This window comes from Ornithorhynchus anatinus, chromosome 13, assembly GCF_004115215.2.
Source record: "Ornithorhynchus anatinus isolate Pmale09 chromosome 13, mOrnAna1.pri.v4, whole genome shotgun sequence".
Lineage (NCBI taxonomy): Eukaryota > Metazoa > Chordata > Mammalia > Monotremata > Ornithorhynchidae > Ornithorhynchus > Ornithorhynchus anatinus.
In genome coordinates, this window is record NC_041740.1 from 31,480,955 (window position 1) to 31,499,482 (window position 18,528).

The 18,528-nt window shown below is 44.7% G+C and overlaps 1 protein-coding gene across 5 annotated transcripts in view; it reads left to right on the forward strand.

Moving 5' to 3' along the window:
* The first annotated feature begins 1,066 nt into the window (after nucleotides 1-1,066).
* Nucleotides 1,067-18,528, forward strand: part of GRM3 (glutamate metabotropic receptor 3) — a 113,794-nt gene continuing 96,332 nt past the window's right edge. For 2 of the 5 annotated variants that reach the window (XM_039913877.1, XM_029077836.2), the window contains exon 1: nucleotides 1,071-2,205. The gene's annotated coding sequence lies outside the window, so the exon portion shown is untranslated. Of the gene's footprint in view, nucleotides 2,206-16,617; nucleotides 16,727-18,528 lie in introns of those variants that run through there. The other 3 variants (XM_039913879.1, XM_039913878.1, XM_029077840.1) reach the window with 3 other exon arrangements.

Here is an 18,528-nt window from a genome sequence, read left to right on the forward strand (position 1 = left end):
ATGTCCTTATCCTTCATATAAGGCATTTAGCACACTAGGGTGCCTGATAAATATTTATTCACACTTTCCTTGTGATTGTGCCTTATCAGCCTAATTGATATTGAGTGCTTCAGACAGGTTCTACTAAAGCCCAGTTACATCATGGAAAGGTCACGCTTATTTCTGGGGCTCCGGAAAGGATGATATAAGAAACTCGAGGAACACAACAGGAGGGGTTTAGGTTTAGCTCTGAGCTTCATTTAGGCGGTGTGAAACTTTTACTAGCCACAAAATTCTGTTGTATAGTTTCATGATTATCTGACAGTGTTGTGTCCAGTTCCAGTGAACTTTGGAGTACATTAGGAACACTCCTCTCCCCAGATGTCTTTGATTCTCAAGAAGGACCTGACTTGAAATTATCCAAGGAGTTTAAACAAGGTGGCTAGATTACAATAGATGGCAGTTGTTAAATAACTAACCATTAAATATTAACGAGCAAATGCAACATTTAAAACACTGTTTAATCGTCTTTGTCTTAACTAAGGACCCTGAGACAAGAAGCCAATGTTAGTGCAGTATCACATTGGAGGGGGGGGAAAAATAAGTAGGGCGATTTTTTTTCAAAGGATAGACTGGTATGCTTCAATGAAACAATAGGGCTTGCGATTTTACCGTTGTAATTCCGTCCCTCTGGTACCGCTCTTTTCTGAGCTGTTTCGTGAGCGTTTTCCCCTCTTCCAGAACTAACGGCAGAGAGTTAAGCGTTTTGTTTTTTTAAAGGGGAAGGGGACAATAGAGGGGGGCCGTTTGCGGGTTTATCGAACGAGAAGGGGGAGATCGCCCAGTCTGAAGTGGACAGGAATGGAGATCGACGATCAACCCGTCCCCACCCGCTAAGGTTGAGGAGAAGGCGAAGGGCGGCTGGAGGGGCAGGGGCAGCATCCTTCGAGGGGCGTGGCTTGCCTCCCGAAGCTGCCCAATCGGAAGGCCGCCCCGGGCGCCATGGAAGAAGATTGATGAGCGTTGCTAGGAGACGAGAGCGTCTCCCTCCAGCGTGAGCCGGGGACCGCTCTGCAGGAGCCCCCGGCGGGCTGCTCCCGGGGTAGTTGTGGAATAGCTCCTCCGGCCGGGGTAGTTGAACAGCTTGCGCTTCGGGTCGTCGCTCCCTTCCCACCCCCGACGGGCAGCCCCCGGCAGCCCGGGATGGATGCACGGGGGAGGGAGGGACTGACTCCTTCCTAGGACCGTCTCTCCCGGCTCATGCCGAGAGCGGTAGCCGAGCTTCAAAGTTAGCGCTGCTTCCCTCGCCCTTCCTCCCCTCTCCCCTCCCGCCCCCGCGGTGCTCCGCCACGCTGCCTCCCGCATGCACCTCCCGCCGCTGGCTCCTCCGAGTCCCCCTCGGCGTTGCCTCCCGCATGCACCTCCTGCCAGCCATTCGCTGCCGCCCGAGCCGGAGCCGCTCTTCCTCCCCTGCAAACCTCCTCCCTCTCCCCCCACCCCTCCCCGTCTCTCCCGGCTCACTGGAGGCTTTGCACCAACCTCCTCGAGCCAAGCCGAAACCCATGCGAGGACCCCCTCCCTCCCCTCCAGCCCCGCCCCGCAACTCCCTAAATAAGAGGCGGGGGTGGGAGGAAAGGAAAGCAACGCACGGCGACCCGTGCCTCGGCGGGGGACCTCCGGCAGCCGCGATGGACGCCGCCCGGCCGCGGCGAGGGAAAGTTGCCCCGCTCCCTGGGACGCGGGTTGGGGCGCAGAGGAGCGAGGGGCCCGGGAGGTCGCGGCAGTGAAGAGCCGCTCTCCTCTTCCTCCTCCTCCTCCTCCTCCTCCTCCTCCTCCTCTGCCGCTGGTCCACCGGGGCTACCTCGCCCTGTCGCCCTGTCGCCCTGTCGCCCTGTCGCCCTGTCGCCCTGTCGCCCTGTCGCCCTGTCGCCCCCGCCTCCCCAGCTCCTTCCCTCCTCCCTCCCGTCGCCCGGGAGGCCTTGATGCTCTGCCCGCGCCCCCCCGGGCCCCGGGCCACCGGAGAGGACCGGCGGGGCATCGGGGAAGGGCGGGGGCGGGTGGGGAGAGGGGAGGGCGAGTCCTCGGCCAAGTTGGCCATGTCGGGGGCCAACTAAGTTCTGCCCTGGACGGGGCGAGGGGCGGGGGGCCGCGGAGGACGCAGCATGAGCCGGAGCCCGGGGGGAGCCGGAGCCGCCTGCAGCCGGCCGGAGGGTCCCTGCGCCCACGGTAAGACCCCCAGTCCCATCCCTCGGGGGAGCCCCCGCCCGAGAGCCCGAGGGAGGGATGGGGAGGAGGCGCATCCTCGCCCCCCCCCCCCCCAGCATCCCGGATTTTAGGGTACCACCGCCCCTCTGTGCCCGCCCAACCGCCTCGCCTCCTGGACGGGCTCTAGCTCGGGAGCCCCCGTTGTTGGGCAGCGATGGTCTCCTCTCTCTCTCTCTCTCTCTCTCTTGCCCAATTGTGCATTCCAAGCGCTCAGTTCAGTGCTCTGCGCAGAGTAAGCGCTCACTAAGTACAAGTGAATGAGTGAATGGCGTTGTAGTGAACTCTCCCAAGCGTCCAGTACGGTGCTTGGCGCCCAGTAAGCGCTCGATGAATAAGCCTGGATGAATGAGCGTGAGCCCGTTGTTGGGCTGGGATTGTGTCCGAATTGTGCATTCCAAGCGCTTAGTACAGTGCTCTGCACAGAGTAACCGCTCAATAAGTACGATTGAATGAATGAATGGTGTTGTAGTGAATTTTCCCAAGCGCCCAATACAGTGCTTTGCTCCCAGTAAGCGCTCGTAAATAAGCCTGGATGAATGAGCGCTCTCAGCTCTCTTGTCTTTCTGACCTCTCTCCCGCCACCCCGTCTTTAAGGGGGGGAGGGGGGGGGGGGGGGGGACCGGGCTGGCGACTGATCGATGCCATGTTTCGCCCTGGCGAGGGCAGTCCTGGTTGGGGAGGTGAGGGAAGTGGAGCCCCGGCTGTAAGGAGGTTTGGAAGAGCAGGCGAGATGCAGCCAGGTGTTGGCCAGCGGTTGGCAAACCTGTGGGCTCCCGCGGGAACGCTCCCAACTCCCTGCTCCTGCTCCCTTTCCTGCTCCTGCTCCAGCTGAGCCGACCTTTGGGAAAAACATGAGGAAAAGGGAGGCCCGGAGCGGCCCTCATCTCCCCCCCCACCAATATCCCATTCGGGTTTCTTATCAGACACGGAGGCAGGGGGGCGATTCCAGGTCCAAGAATCAAGTGGGTCGTTCCGCTGAAAGGTTTCATTTCCCAAGGTATTTATTCCTCCACCCTCGACATCGTTTCGTCCCCAACCTCCTGAGATCCCCTCTTGAACTTGAAAGATTCCCCGAGGTAATACATTTTTTTTCTTAGCCCTGCGTCTGTTTCATTTTATAAGATCGCTATGCAAAATGCAAGGGGTCTGAGTGACAACTCAAACTGGTAAACTCTTTTGAGATCATTGGGCCAAACGGTTCGCACAGGTGTGTGTGTGTGTGTGTGTGATGGAGAGAGAAAGAAAGAATGAATGCATGCGTGTGTATTTGTATGATAGAAAGAAAGCCAGGACAGTTAAAGTCAAGACATTAGTATGAGGGAAAGAGCTAGAGAGATCTTTGAGTTTCTCTGCTTCCATTTGTAGCACCTGCCAGGCACTGTTTAAGCAAAGGATTGATTGTTTCCATCCACCGGAGATACAAAGAAGAAAAATCCCTCCCAAGCATCCCCGGATCTTCCCCACCCCTCTCTATTTTGGCACTGCATTTTAAGTCTGTTACATTTGCATGCACGGTACCATGATGTGATGTGCAGTAATTTCACAGGTATATTTAGAAAGAGCATAGGCACAGAATTCCTTTGAGTAAATGGGCTGTTTCACCTGACCTTTGGGGTAACTGATACCATTGCTTAATAATTAGAAAATCTAATGTGTATTCTTGAAAACATAAGTTATTTACCCAAGTGACTGAATAGAGAGAATTGTGATCTACTGGTCACAAGGCATCTTTAAAGTGTGCGTGTTTTTTTTTCCCCTCTCAAGCGATGATGTCAGTAACAGAATTTCGCCTCCGTAAAATCCTGTCATTCTAGAAGAAAGCTAGCACTTCCGTGATCTTGGCCGTCCATCCTTCGGAATGAACTTGGTTACCTAGCAGGATACGGGCATGATGTGCTTCGACCTGCTGGAAATCTGTCCTCTGAACTCTTGGCCAGAATCTCCCTATAGCCCAGATCTGCATGCTGGGGTCCCAGCCCTCAAAACTTGCCTCCGCCGTTCAAAATGAAGTAGGTGTGTCTATGGAAAAAGTCCTGCAAGTCTGGAAGAGAAAAAATAACAATGCCTCTGCAAAACGGGTAAATTGAGTGGGCTTCTATCAGAGATGGGAATAAGCCTGATTTTTCCTCTGGTCTCCTTTCCTGGCTACCGCTAGGAAATGTTTGAATGTAAAAGCCGACACCTTCGTTAAGTGTAGTATCGAGAATTATGCCAGAGCTAAGATGAGCCTGCAACTCAGTGCAAAGATGTAGCTTCTTTCAGCATCGGCCTGTATTCTCACCCTGGGATGACATGTGACCAGTTGTGAAAATCAGTGTAAAGTCAAGTGAGAGGGAACAGATTTAGAGATCACGCAAATATATTCAACAGTTTGCCTCCTTTTGGGAGATACCGTTTTGAAATTAGCGAACAACCTGAATGGAAGGGGACTAGGTGTTAGAAAATGTGCTGTACTACATAGCGGAACACAAAAAATCTGACCCAGTTCCTGAATTCCCATTGTTACTTGCTCATGCATGTTGGATGGAAGCAGAGATGGAACGTGTGGGGAATGGATTGAGAAGGCAGCTTGAGTGTACATTTGTTTTTCTTTACTTCTGTGGGTACAAACCACACACACACAAATACACACAAGCCCTCTGGCATGCACAAATCTTTTTGAAGACATGCACCCTCCCCCGCCAAATTGAAATCCGGCTTCCTGTAGAGATGGAATTTTGCAACTTTTCAACAGTCATCCATCAAAGTCCACAAAAATCATTTGAGAAAGGAAACAAAAACAAGCACGTGGTCCCTTAGGAACAGGAGGGTAGCCATCAGTTTTCCAGCCTGGAGGGAGGCCAGGATGCCCTGAATTACCTAGAGGGAGAGTTGTTTTTTCTGGGTCAATCCTTGGAGAAGCCCATCGAGGCAGGGAATCACAAGTAAGCTTGTTGTGGGCAGGGAATGTCAATGTCTACTGTTGTACTTTCCCAAGTGCTTAGTACTGTGCTCTGCACACAGTAAGCATTCAATAAATACAATTGAATGAGTGAAGTAGGAAATCTGTTCAGTTTCTGGCTGTTTTGCCCAGTTCTTTTGTGGTGACTTGTGAGGCTACTCAAACTGATTCAACTCAGTCCTGCGTTTGATCAGTGCACTAGAATTGCCATAAAGAAGCAGTGAAAAATAATAGAATATACACCATAGACCAAGTTAGCATAATTAAGGCAAATAATCTTAATTCTAAGATTAATGTAAAGGAAAAATCTATTATGTTAGTCACCTCCCACCTGTAATACAGGCTGACCCCACAGGGTTATGTATTTTGAAGTGCTTTGGTGAAACATTTGGTCCAGTCTGGATTTTAAATGAATTAAGCATTGACTTTTACCACTGGCTTTGGAAGTCTGTTTCACAGTCGAATAGTCCTCCTTATTAAGAATTTTGTGATGATACTTAACCTGTTTCCTTATCTTAATTTCATCATGTTACTTGCATTTATACCCTCTTGGACTAATTTGCTATAGATTATTCTTTGTAGGGTTTTAAGGCTCCATTCAAGAAATTTGCGGAATAGAAATACAGTTCATAAATCTAGGGTGAAGAGGACAGTATCGGGTCTGAATTTCTTTGCTTAATCAATTAATCCATGATATTTATTGAGCACTTACTATTCATTCAATTGCATTTACTGAGTGCTTACTGTATGCAAAGCACTGTACTAAGCACTTAGCGCTTAGTATGTACAGAACACTGTACTGAGTGCTTGGAAGAGTACTACTTTTGACATTTTTCAATGTGTGTATGCTAATTTTGAAAAGATACAATAGGGGAAGGGAAAAAGTCACCATTTTAGAGGCTCTTAAATTTTGAAATGACTCTGTCTAAACTTTGTTATGTTGGAGTATGCGTGTCCAAGCAATTTTTGTGCAAAATTGATTCATTAGAACCATTTCCCTCTATTCTCTAAAACAGAAACTTCTGTGCTCTTCAGCTCTTCAGTCCTCTGAACTGTTGCTCTTTAGACCCTAATATAATGTTGAAGATGCTGATGTCACGTAAATTTTACTATTAAAATGGAAGAGAACCTGCATTTAAACTTGTGCATTACCACTACAGAGATTCACTTAGTCTGACATTAGCCTCTTTAGGCATAAATAACAAGCAGCATCATTACTATAATGAAGGTAGAATTCTAGACTTTCCTGACTTGAGCATTTTGAAGTGATAAGATGAAAAATGTGTGGACTGGAGCATATAAAAGGGGGCTTTGAATGTGGTAGGTGCTTAAAAATTACTTTCAATGCCTCATGCTCTGCAACGGAAAACAGGAGAACTCACACTGTCAGCTGTAGATGTAAGATCATTGTAAGCAGGGAATGCATCTGTTTATTGTATTCTCCCAAGCCCTTAGTATTTGCTTTGCACACAGTAAGCACTCAGTAAATACGATTGAATGAATCTGGGTTCCCTGGCCCCTCTTTCCATCTTTGGGATGGGACTGTTGGACTGTCAGAATGCATCCTGATTGGTTTGGTAAATTGCTTAATTGATGGCTGCTGTACAGGTTGGCTGAAAGCCCTGTGCTATGTACCTTGTCCATCTCCCCACCCTACACCCCCCCACACACATACACACTCCCTCTTGGACTGTGCCTTGAACCCTCTCCTCCAACCCTCACCCCCACTCCAGAACAGTATCGAGAAGCAGCATAGCCTAATGGATAGAGCACAGGCCTGGGAGTCAGAAAGACTTGGGTTCTAATCCTGGCTCCTCTTCTTGTCTGCTGAGTGATCTTGGCTGAGCCACTTAACTTTTATATCATCTGTGAGTCCTACATAGGTCAGGAACTGTATCCAACCTGATTAGCTTGTATGTACCACAGTGCTTAGTACAGTGCCTGGTAGATAGTAATTGATTAATAAATACTATAAAAAAAGTAAAAAAAAACAAACCCCTACTAAGTGCCTAGGCTTAAGAGGGGGGTTTGGGCTAGTAAAGTGTGGCTTTGAAAGAGCTGGTTCTAATGACATCGTACAATCCTTGTTGACAATGCATCGGCATCTAAAGCTGGGCTTGTTCTGGGAAGATTCAGGTCCCAAACTGACATTTTCCATGGGAAAAGACCTTGCAAGAAGTCTTGCTCCAAAATAGATGTGGACTCCAGATTGGCCACTTAGGTTTCTGGCAAGTAGAATGGAGAACCCAGAGCCAGAATACACATTCTCTCAATAAGTTGGGTTCTGGAATCCCTTAGAAGGAGACTCCAGTTCTGAGAGATAGTGGAGAAATGAGACAGCCGGGCTACAAATTAGTTCTTAGAACACGTATGTCGATCCACAGTGCCAATAATTTCTCAAGTTGCTGAGGCAGCAAGTCTCTCTTCCACTGGTTATGACTCCTTGCTGCATCAAATCTTGCATCCCGAGGCCCAGCAATAGAAAGGACAGAGGAATCAAATGCACAATCTAGAACAGCAATATGTTCAGCATTCCCACAGGAAAACTTTTCCATTTCCACTGTTTTCATCAGTGTTTACTTCTCAAGCTGGAAGTGTAAATCTGAGTCACAGAAGCCAGACTAAGGAAATTCGAGGGAGAATTTGGTGACGAACATCCAGCATGCTACTTCCCTTATCCCACCTTTCCCTGTAGTTATAACATTTTTCTCCATCCACTTTTTCCCCTTTAAACTCTCCCTCTCAAGAAAAACCAAATTCAGATGTTATCGTTCTTCTCTTCTTTCTCATAGCATGTGTGACCCATCACTGTTGGAAGAGTGCAAAAGAATAGGCACAATCCCTACTTCCAAGGACCTTACAGTCTATGTAGGGAAGGGAAAAAATAAAATAAATTACTGGTATGGAGAAGTAGTAGAATTTAAAGATATATACGTAAGTGTGATAGGATTGGAGAGGGAGTGAGTACCCATGTCCTTAGGTGTTATGGAAGTGACAAAGTGGCAGTTGGGAGCAGATATAAATGGGGAGATGAGTGACTAATCAGAGAAGTCCTCCTAGAGATGTGATTTCAGAAGGGCTTTGGAGATGAAGAGAGCAGTGGTCTGTCAGATATGAAGTGGGGGCGAGAATTCAGAATGACAAGCAGATGTGAGTTCAGCAGCAGAATTAAACAAGAATGAGGCACCGGAGTAGACTGATTTTTGACAAGAATAAAGGGGCAAGGTGGGTTGTAGACAAGTGCAAGGATACACAGGAGGCAGAGAACTGATCGCGTGCCTTAAAGCCAGGGGTCAGGGGGTTCTGCTTGATGTGGAGAAGAATGGGTATTGATTAGAGGCTTCTGAAGAGTGGGGAGACATGAGTAGAATGATATTTTAGGAAATTCTTAGGGAACAAAAGTTGTTGTGTAGCTCATGGACTAAAGCTATGTGTGTTCAGGCATAGTCTTACAAATAGAATAGCCAGTCCCCCACGGTGAAGAGCTCGTTTTGCTCAGTAAGGAGTAAGGAATGCTGATTCTGTTCATTATCTATCTAGCTAAACTAGGAGGGAGGTTGATCTAATAAAAAAAGACTCCTATTTTCTGGAATACCTTTTTCTGGAAATCCCTTCATCCCAAAAGCAAGTTGCCATTGATCAAGTGTAGGCTTTCTGTTCTCTATTCTTGCTGATGTCTTCTGTCTGTGCCTACGACTGTAGAAGCTGTAACCTCAATCTCTTGAAAAGCGAAGGTACACAGCACTTGACCTCTAAGAAAGGGGCTCTTGACAACTCTGGAGGTGAGTTGAAGCAGAGTTTCATTGCTCTGGAAAACCTCATGAATCTTCTAGACTGTAAGTTAGTTGTGGGCAGAGAATGTGTCCATCATCTGTTATACTGTACATTCTTAAGTACTTACTACAGTGCTCTGCACACAGTAAGCTCTCAATAAATATGATTGATGCTCTGTAACCTGTTCAGTTAGCAATTCATGGTTCTCTTGACCTCCCTTCAGGGGTAATCACAGGATGCCCAGATAGAAAGTGAAGCTTTACCTGTTCCCACCTTTTCCTTGTAAACCATAATTGAAGGGATGGCCCAGATGGGACTCAATGTCTGCTTATTGATTGCCATTAACCTATATACAATCAGTAGTCAACATAATGTGCATACTTCTTTTTCTGATCTAAATCCTCCTGTCACCATACTGTATTTGAATAATGAGGTCCTACCAACTTAACCCAAAAGTTTCTGATTTAGTCCATGGAGACCATTTTTCCATAAATCAAAAGGTTCAGCTCCTGGTTTGTTTTTTTCCCCATGGATACTACAGGGCCGAGCTTCCTTAAATGAAGAGTATCTGCCCAGAACCCAAAAAGTAAGACATCAGTCTAAAGAGTCTTACAACCACTGCCCTGTTTCATCTCTGTTTGTCTTACTGTCTGAGTAGGTATATTTACATGTGTCTAATCCTCAAATTGATTTATTAAGCAGAGTTTACAAGTTAAAAAAGAAGAGGATCTAAGAAGATAATTACAAGAATACAAATCAGAGAGGCAGCTTTGAGAGAATAGTAATTCTGTTTCTTGAAACTGACCTTAAATCCCTAGGAAGAGAACAGAATAGCTTTAACGCAACCTTTTCTCTCCACTCAGAAGTGATTTAGAATTAATTGTGCAGTTTAGCTGAACTTTGCTTTTCCTGGTATCCTAGGAGAAGTGCTCTGACAGGCTGGGAATTTTAACTTGCTTGTAATGTAAACTCAATATATCGGCATTAGTTTTAAATACTCCGGAACTTCGTTGTAAAATCCTAAAATGCAAAACAAACAAAGAGAAGCCATGAGAAAGATGGAAATGGAGACTGTTGTGAGAGTCTTTATTTGGACAATTTACTTGAATTTAGTCCCTAAGAATGATCCTTTAAATTCCTAGATGTTTGATTTTTAACAATAACTGTATTCAGCCCAGTTGGTGCTCTTGTAGGTGATAATAGTGGTAGTAGCAGCATTTTGCGAGGGCACATTTGGTACTGTGAAGGTGCTTTGGAAGTACAGAATATCAAATCGCACATTCTCTGCCCACAAGAAGCCTACCATCTAATAGCAAAAACAAACATAAAAATGTTTCCAACAAGTGGGTGATCAAATAGAGTGGACATTATACATAAGTGCTATGAAGGCTATAAATTCACAAATGTTAGAGCTGGCAAAATGATACAGCTCAGGGTACTGGGAAATTAATCAGGGAAAGTTGTGGGCTGTCTAATAATGAAAATAATAATAATAATAACCTTGCTCCCTCCTACCTTACTACTCTCCTACTGCAATACAGCCCGCACGCTTTGCTCTTCTAATGCCAACCTACTCACTCTACCTCAGTATCATCTATTCACCATCAACCTCTCACCCACGTCATGCCTATAGCCTGGAACATCCTCCCTCTTCATATCCGACAGACAATTACTTTCCTCACCTTCAAAGCCGTATTCAAGGCACATCTCGTTCAAGAAACCATATCTGCCCAAGCCCTCATTTTTTTTCTCCTCCCACTCCCTATGTGTTGCCCTTGCTCTTGGATTTGCTTCTGTATTAACCCCTCCCTCAGACCCACAGCACTAATGTACATATCCGTAATTCATTTATTTATATTAATGCTTGTCTTGCCCTCTATACTGTAAGCTCACTGTGGGCAGGGAATGTCTACCAATTCTATTACTAGTTATATTGTACTCTCCCAAATGCTTAGGACAACGTACTAAGTATGCATAGCACACAGTAAGCACTCAAATACAATTGATTGATTGTAGTAAAACTGACAGTTTCACCCAATTTCCTTCTCCCCTACACTGGCTGAGCTACTAAGCAGTGAATTCCCAGCCAGTAGAGAGCTGAATGGCCATAAAGTGAGACTTCAGCCCAAAAAACACTGGAGTTTGACCCCATAGTGTCGCCTCTCCACAATTCTCCAATCTCACAGGGGCTCAAAACAGGCCAATCAATCAGTGGTACTGTATTCTCCCAAGTGTTTTGTACAGTGCTCACACAAAACTCAAATATGATTGTGAATAGTAATAATAATATTAATAACTTTGGTATTTGATAAGTGCTTACCATGTGCCAAGTCCTGTACTGAGTGCTGAGTTTGATACAAGAGAGGTAGGACATAGCCTCTGTCCTCCATGGGGTTTGCAATTGAAATGTGGGAGAAGAGGTTTTCAATCCCAATTTTACAGGTGGGGAAACTGAGACTCAGTGCAGAAAAGTGACTTTCCGAAGGTCATTCTGCAGACAAGCGGCAGAGCCGCTTGATTTGAGGATAGGGGAGGGAGTTACAAGCTGGGGGAGAATAGCTTGAGCAAGAGCATGAAGGAGGGGAAAGCTAAGAGGGAGGTATAGATAGAAGGTTGGCTTGGGAGGAACAGAATTGGGGAAGAGCAGGTGAAGAGAACATTTAGGAAAGGAGGAGTCAGATGATAGAGAATCTTGAAGCCAACTGTGAGGAGCTTTAGTTTGCAAAAGAAACAAGCTATAGTCTTTAAAGCAACATGGTTTTGTGATTTTTCTCTCTGACTTGTATTTGACCTTATTCTTTGACCAATTATCACTTCAGTTGGGTCTATGCCATTGAAGTAAAGAGGAGTGTTGAGCAATTATCTGGTAAATTCCAGCATCACATATAATGAAATATCAATAATTACATATAGATAATTAAAGGTAAATCAATATACTTTTTAACCTGAATTACCTTCTCTCTGAATACACCACAAAAACTTTGAATCCTCCACTAGACTGGCAGTGCACACCAGATCTTAAGCAGCATTCTATCAAGAAAACCCACACTCTCATTTCTAGCCATATAGCTTCCAATTTGACAAAGTAGGTTAGTCTTGCTTTTCCCAATTTAGAGTCTTGGAGAATTTGTCAGCCATGAAAAGAAGCCCTCGTACTCAAGGTCTATAAGAGTTGAAGGCAGTACTAATGGAAATCAGGCAGTGGAGTAGAATGAGATTTAGGTGGCAGAACTAATGAGAGATTTAGTGTATTCTGGCACTCTTTCCATTTCCCTTTTAATTTCCTTCCTCGATTAAGCTTTTTTCCTGACTCCCTCTCCCTGCTGCATTGCCTATACACTTGGATTTGTACCCTTTGAACACTTGATTTTCAGCTCACACTCAGTCCCACAGCACTTACATACCTTTACATAACTCATTTATTCATATTACTGTCTCTCTCCCTTGCTAGACTGTGAGCTCCTGTGGTCAGGGAATATGTCTACTGTACTCTCCCAAGCACTTAGTACAGTGCCCTGCACACAGTAAGCTCTCAATGAAAGCCATTAATTGATTTATTGCCCTCTAAACAGCTCTACCCCGAGTAGTTTCCTTGGTTAAAGCCTGTTTTATACACAAAGGGAAGGGGTAGAGGAAGCTTTCTTTCTTCTGTGCAGCCCCTAAGAGACCCTTGGATGGGAGAGTTGTTTAGGACAACAATGACTGTCTCCTTTTAAAAAAATTTGTCTCAATGCGCTTAAAGGTTTATTAACTAAAATAAGTTATGGGCTTCAATCCTTGACTAAAACATTCATCTCATTCTGAAATATTTAATCAATCTGTCACATACAGAAAACCTATAATCCGTTGACTTTGAGCTGTCTGTTATCTCCACAGAAAAGGCCAATCTTGAATTTCCTTCAGATTAGACTTTATATGAGACTTCCAATTTCCTTGGTTATTCTCCAAGCAAATTCTAGGAATGAAATGGGTTGTTCAGTACTGTTTTTCCATTTCTTTACATTTCCACATCTGCACAAAGGCTGAAAAGCCTTCATCCCAATACCTGATATTGCAGTCCATGAGACTCATAACAATAAATAATGATGGTATTTAAGTACTTACTATGTGCCAAGCACAGTTCATCAAACCCAGCATCCAGTTTCATAGTGTTTGTTTCGTTTTGATAGATAAAAATGCCCTGTGTGGTAAATTAATCCATGTTTTGTCAGAGAAAAGAAAAGCAAGAACTGTGTTTCTAACAAGAAAAATATTTGGAGGTTAAGTAGCGTGAATAATAATTCTTTGGGAATGTTATACGCTTCTCCTCTAAAAGCTTAAAAATATAAACCATCAGGTGCTAATAATCAGCATCTTGATTCTTCCCTTTTCCAAAGGATGTGTAAGGTCAGCATTGTAGATTGGGTGGTTCAGAAGACTCAAAGACTAATGAATTTCTGATTGGTGTATGACCCAGGTAGTCCGACAGAACTGAATTTATTTACCCTTCCCAATAGGAGACAATAATAAAGCCTTGTAATTTTTGTCATTTAAATTTTTATATCTCTTCTATGCCAACTATTTCATTTCCTCTTATGATAGCCCAGGAAGGAGGGAGGAATAAAAGATTATTCTCCCCTCTATGAGGAAACTGAGGCACTGAAAGATTATCCAAGTGAGTGGGAGGCATATTTAAGTGCATTTATATGTGTAGCTGCCAAGTAGCAAGGATGACATTTCCCCAAGAAGGTTATTCTGAGAGTAAAGGAGGTGGTTGTTGTTGTTTTTTTGGGGGGGGGGGGGTAAAGGGTGGTTGGCTTAATGATATTTAAGTGCTTGTTAGGTGTCAAGTATTGTTCTAAGATCTGAGGTAAGCAAGTTAATCAGGCAACAAGTAACTGATTAACAAATTAATCAGGCAGATACAGTCCCTGTCCCACATGAGCCTCACAATCTAAGGTGGAGAGAGGACAGATATTAAATCTCCATTTTGTAACTGAGGAAACGAAGAGTAAAGTGACTTCCCCAAGGTCACACAGCAGGCAAATGGTGGAGTCAAATTAGAATCCAAGTCCTCTGTGCTTTATCCACTGGGCCATTCTGCTTCCCATTAACATTTATATTGCCTTTTGAGGTCCCCAGATAAAAACAGCTTTCTAAGTACAGGGGGTCATTATTCCAGGTGAACACCTCTGCAAATTTTAAACATTTTCTCTGGCTCATGGGGGATTCATGAAAATCATTAAGATCACCACTTTACAGATGAAGAAATCAAGGCCCCTGGTGGCTCAGTGACCTTTCCCAGAATCGTCCAGAAGGAGAGCCATGAACCAAAATTCTTCAGAGCTGGGTTGTAAATACAGCAGTGGGAGCTTTTCCTCTAGGTTAGGAAGTCATTGCTTGGGGGGTAAATAAGTAGGAGGAAAGATTTGCTGCTGCCCGTCCTCTGCCGCTCTCCCAGAATTCACTGAATCTAACAGGTCCTGCCACATTGCTGCACGTGGACATCACACAAGTTGGCCCAACTCAAACTTCCTTCCTCTCATACCTTTCATTATCACGGTTTCCAGGTCAAGGGTAACAGAAAAGGAAACCTTCCAGGATAAAACAGTATTTGTCCCATAAGAGCTGAAGCTGAAACAGTTCACCATCACAGAATTAGGGGGTCAGGATCAGGAGTATGCTCAGCAAGACCAGGTGGCAATCAGTTCAGGGCTGGGTGGGACATGGCAAGATGTTGGGGAAGTGGTAGCATGACCTTATGGAAAGAGCACAGGACAGGGAGTCAGGTGGTCTGGGTTCCAATCCCCCTCTTTTTTTTTTATTAATGCATAAAGTGCCAGGTACTGTGCTAAATGCTGGGGTATTATCAGTTTGGATACAGTTCCTGCCCCCCAGGAGGCTCACAATCTTAATCCCCATTTTACAGATGAGGTAACTGAGGCAAAGAGTAGTGAAGTGACTTTACTGAGGTCACCTAACAGACAAGTGGCAGAACAGGGATTAGAATGGGGATTAGTCCTTCTGACTTCCCGGCTCATGCTCTATCCCTTAAGCCACACTACTTTTCATGTGTCTCTCCCACGTGTTTGCTGTGTGACCTTGGGTAAGTCACTTAGCTTCTCTTTGCCTGAGTTACTTCATCTGTAAAATGGGGATTAAAACCCTTCTCCCTCCTACTTAGACTGTGAGTCTCATGTGGGACTGCGACTGTGTACAAACTGATTATCTTGCATCTACCCACTGCTTAGAACAGTGCTTGGTATTTATGTGCTTAATAAGTACCATAATTAATTGATTCTAATCTTGGCTCTGCCACTTACCTGCTGTATGACCTCTGGCTATTCCCTTCTTCTCTGTCCTTGAGTACCCTCATGTGTAAAATGGGGATAGGATTCCTGTTCTCCCTCCCCCATAGACTGTGAGCAACATGTGAGTCAGGGAAGACGAACAACCTTTTTCAATGGCCTGTCTCCACAGGGATAGTGGAGAGAAGAATAGACGGGTGGAATGGTGGGACTTGCTACAGCTTGGTTTTGCCTCACCAAGGCAGCAGCAGGGTCTAGGAAAGCAAAAGGTGAAAGGGTAAGGAGAGGTGATCACCCAGAAGCACTCTGCTTTTCCCCCCAGGGGTGTGTGAGGAGAGGAGTGGGGAGGGAATAGAAGAGCCACTGCATCTATTGCGACCATTTCCACATCAGCCCCATTCCCCTTTCTTTCTTTTCCTCTGGCAGCCTGACTCAGAGTAAAACAGCACTGTCCAGGATGACCCCAAAACATGGTATCCCTCCTCTGCTCCCCCAGGACTCCCAGCAGCAATACCCAGCACCCCAACTCTCAATCCTGTTGTACCCTCAAAGCACTGGTCCTCCAAACAGCACACTAGCTCAGCATCCCCAAAGATATACTGCTAACAGAAAGATGCCATACCGACAGCCCCAAGGCATAGGTAGGACTTTAGTGTCCATTCATAAGATTAGAGTTGGGCCCTTCGATGTTGTTTGTCTTCTTTTTTTTTAACCACATTAAAAGAAAAAGGCCATTTTAATGAGCATAAAAAACATCTAAATGAGTTCAGAGAATAGAAAACATCCAGTGGGTACTAGGGGACCTTTTTGGAGATTTTTGCCCAAAAGACTCCTGTGAATTCATCTGTGCCTCTGAATCTCTAGTTGTATGTAAATTGAAGCTCACAGGCTGTTGGAAAAACCCACAAGGCCTGATTCACCAAAGCCTCAGAGCGATTGACCCAGTGCAGCTGAGTAACTCAATGAATTTAAATCCATTCCATCCTCTCCGAGAATCTCTCACTCTTGATTTAACATCCACCCACCGACTATCATCAACTCCTTGGGGAACGAGGGTTTATGGTGCTTTTCCTGGAAAGAGAAAAATTTCAGGTGGAAAAGTGACTGCTATCTAGACCTCTCATTAGTCCTTTAAGAAATAAAGCAGTGTTGATGGAGGATTAAAGGGAGGGGAGATTTGAAAGTTAAGGTTTCAAAAGTTTAAAAAAAAAATAAAATAGAAATGGCCTGGATCCCCTCTTTGGAGGAACATTTCAACACCATCCTGAGGAAGAGGCCCACACCATGCTGCCAGCCACCAGAGTGAGTTGCTTGGCTCAAGCCAGAATTTGTCGCTGCTCTAGTCATTTAGATACTTTCCTTTCTATCCAGGTACCCTCTCAAAGAAGGAGGTATAAGTCTGACCACAGCCAAGAAGGAGAGGATGAGACTGGGATGCTTTCTTCTGACAGGTCATTTTTGACCAATCAGTGTTATCAAGGTGTGTTTTATAAATTAAATCGGGGAAGATGGAATGGTTGATGAGAGCTCATGACTGCATTGATATAAAAATAAACAGAAAACCATTGCATGTCATAATTGCGGCAGACCTATACTCTAGTGAATCCTAAGATTCTGCCTCCGACAGTGGCAGTAAAGGATGATTGAATTAACAGGATGATGGGGCCCTATGACAGCCATCCTCTGAGATATGGATGTATCATTTAGCATCCTTAATAATAATTTCAAGTCTTGTCAAATGCTCGTTTGTGCCAAACACTGTACCAAGCACTGGGGTAAGTAACCAGATTGGATACAGTCCCTATCCCACCCAGGGCTCGCGGTTAACATGGTGGGGGAGAATTGCTCTTTAATCTCCATTTTACAGAGGAGGATTGTAAGTCCTAGAGGACTCTAGATTGTAAACTTGTTGTAGTCAGGGAATGTGTCTACCAACTTTGTTATATTATGTTGTACTCTCTCTGTCTCTTAGTACAGCGCTCTGCCCACAATAAACACTCAAATATGATTGAGAAAACTAAGGCATAGAGAAGGTAAATGACTTGACCAAGGTCACATAGCTGGCAAATGGTGAAGTTGGAATTAGAACCCACCTCTAACTCCCAGACCCATGTGCTCTCCAATAGGCCACATTGCTTCTCAACTTAACCTAACTCTCTAATGGCCCACCATTAGCCCTTCTTGAATCACCTAATATTCCCAACTTTTCCTCTAAAAATGCTTTTGGAAGCCTCTCCTTCATGAAGTCATCTGAGCCATCCTTGACCTTCCTGAGGTATATGCTTGTACCCATTACATGAAATTGTTGAGTCTATTGTTCATTTCAAATATGCCACCTTCAAACTTCAGTGGGTTCCCCCTCTTCCTGGAGTTGTGTGATTTGGGAAGCAATTCTTTGCCTGCCCTCCAACCCTGAATCAACCTCCTCCACAACCCTGCATCCTCTGATAGGCTTCAAACTGTAAAAGATGGTAACCTGCAAATGACTGTTTGGCAGTTCTGCGAAACTGTAGGTGTTTGAACATTTCAAGATCTTCTAGCTAAATCTTGTTAAGGGCAGGATAGGCAATCAGTCTTCATGAAGTGTTTGACACCGATGCAAAACGAACAGCTCATACTGCTTTAAAATGGGGATATTTTCTTCCCACAGTAGTGCTATGATAACCCTATTTCTAATGCCCAGATACCCAAAATGTTATTGCTGAGACCTTCATAAAGTTAACTACATTTATGACTGGAGAATAATTTCTGAGCAGAGTAATTGTGAGAGACATTTACTCATTAGTCAACATAACACCTGTTAAATGTGTGCCTTCCCTCAGAGTGGTGTTTTCCATTGTGACCAAATCAAATTTCAGCATGAACCCAAGCAGTATCTCTCTAGACCAGCCCCCCAGAAATCCAAAGTCCCTATACCATCTGTAGCCTCACCCCCTAAATAATGTGTGTATTATTATACATAATGGTAGCAACTGCATCCTTCTTAAACTGTTCTGCTTTTTTCCTCACATGCAGAATAAATAATTTTCTTTCTCCATATGAATGTTATTGTTGTAGTGTATCATTTTGGTTCATCCTCAAATATTTTCTACTACATGAAATTTGATGTTTGTCTGACTTCAATTTCACAATCTCTCTTTAAACGTTATGTAGCCTTTTTATTGGCACGATTTTCATGTGTAATGTAAAATTTACTCAAGTCCTGAGGATTTGTGCATAAATTAGTATACGGAGGGAAGAGAAGGAAAATAAAGCAATTAATCTATTGGCCTGTTTCATGCA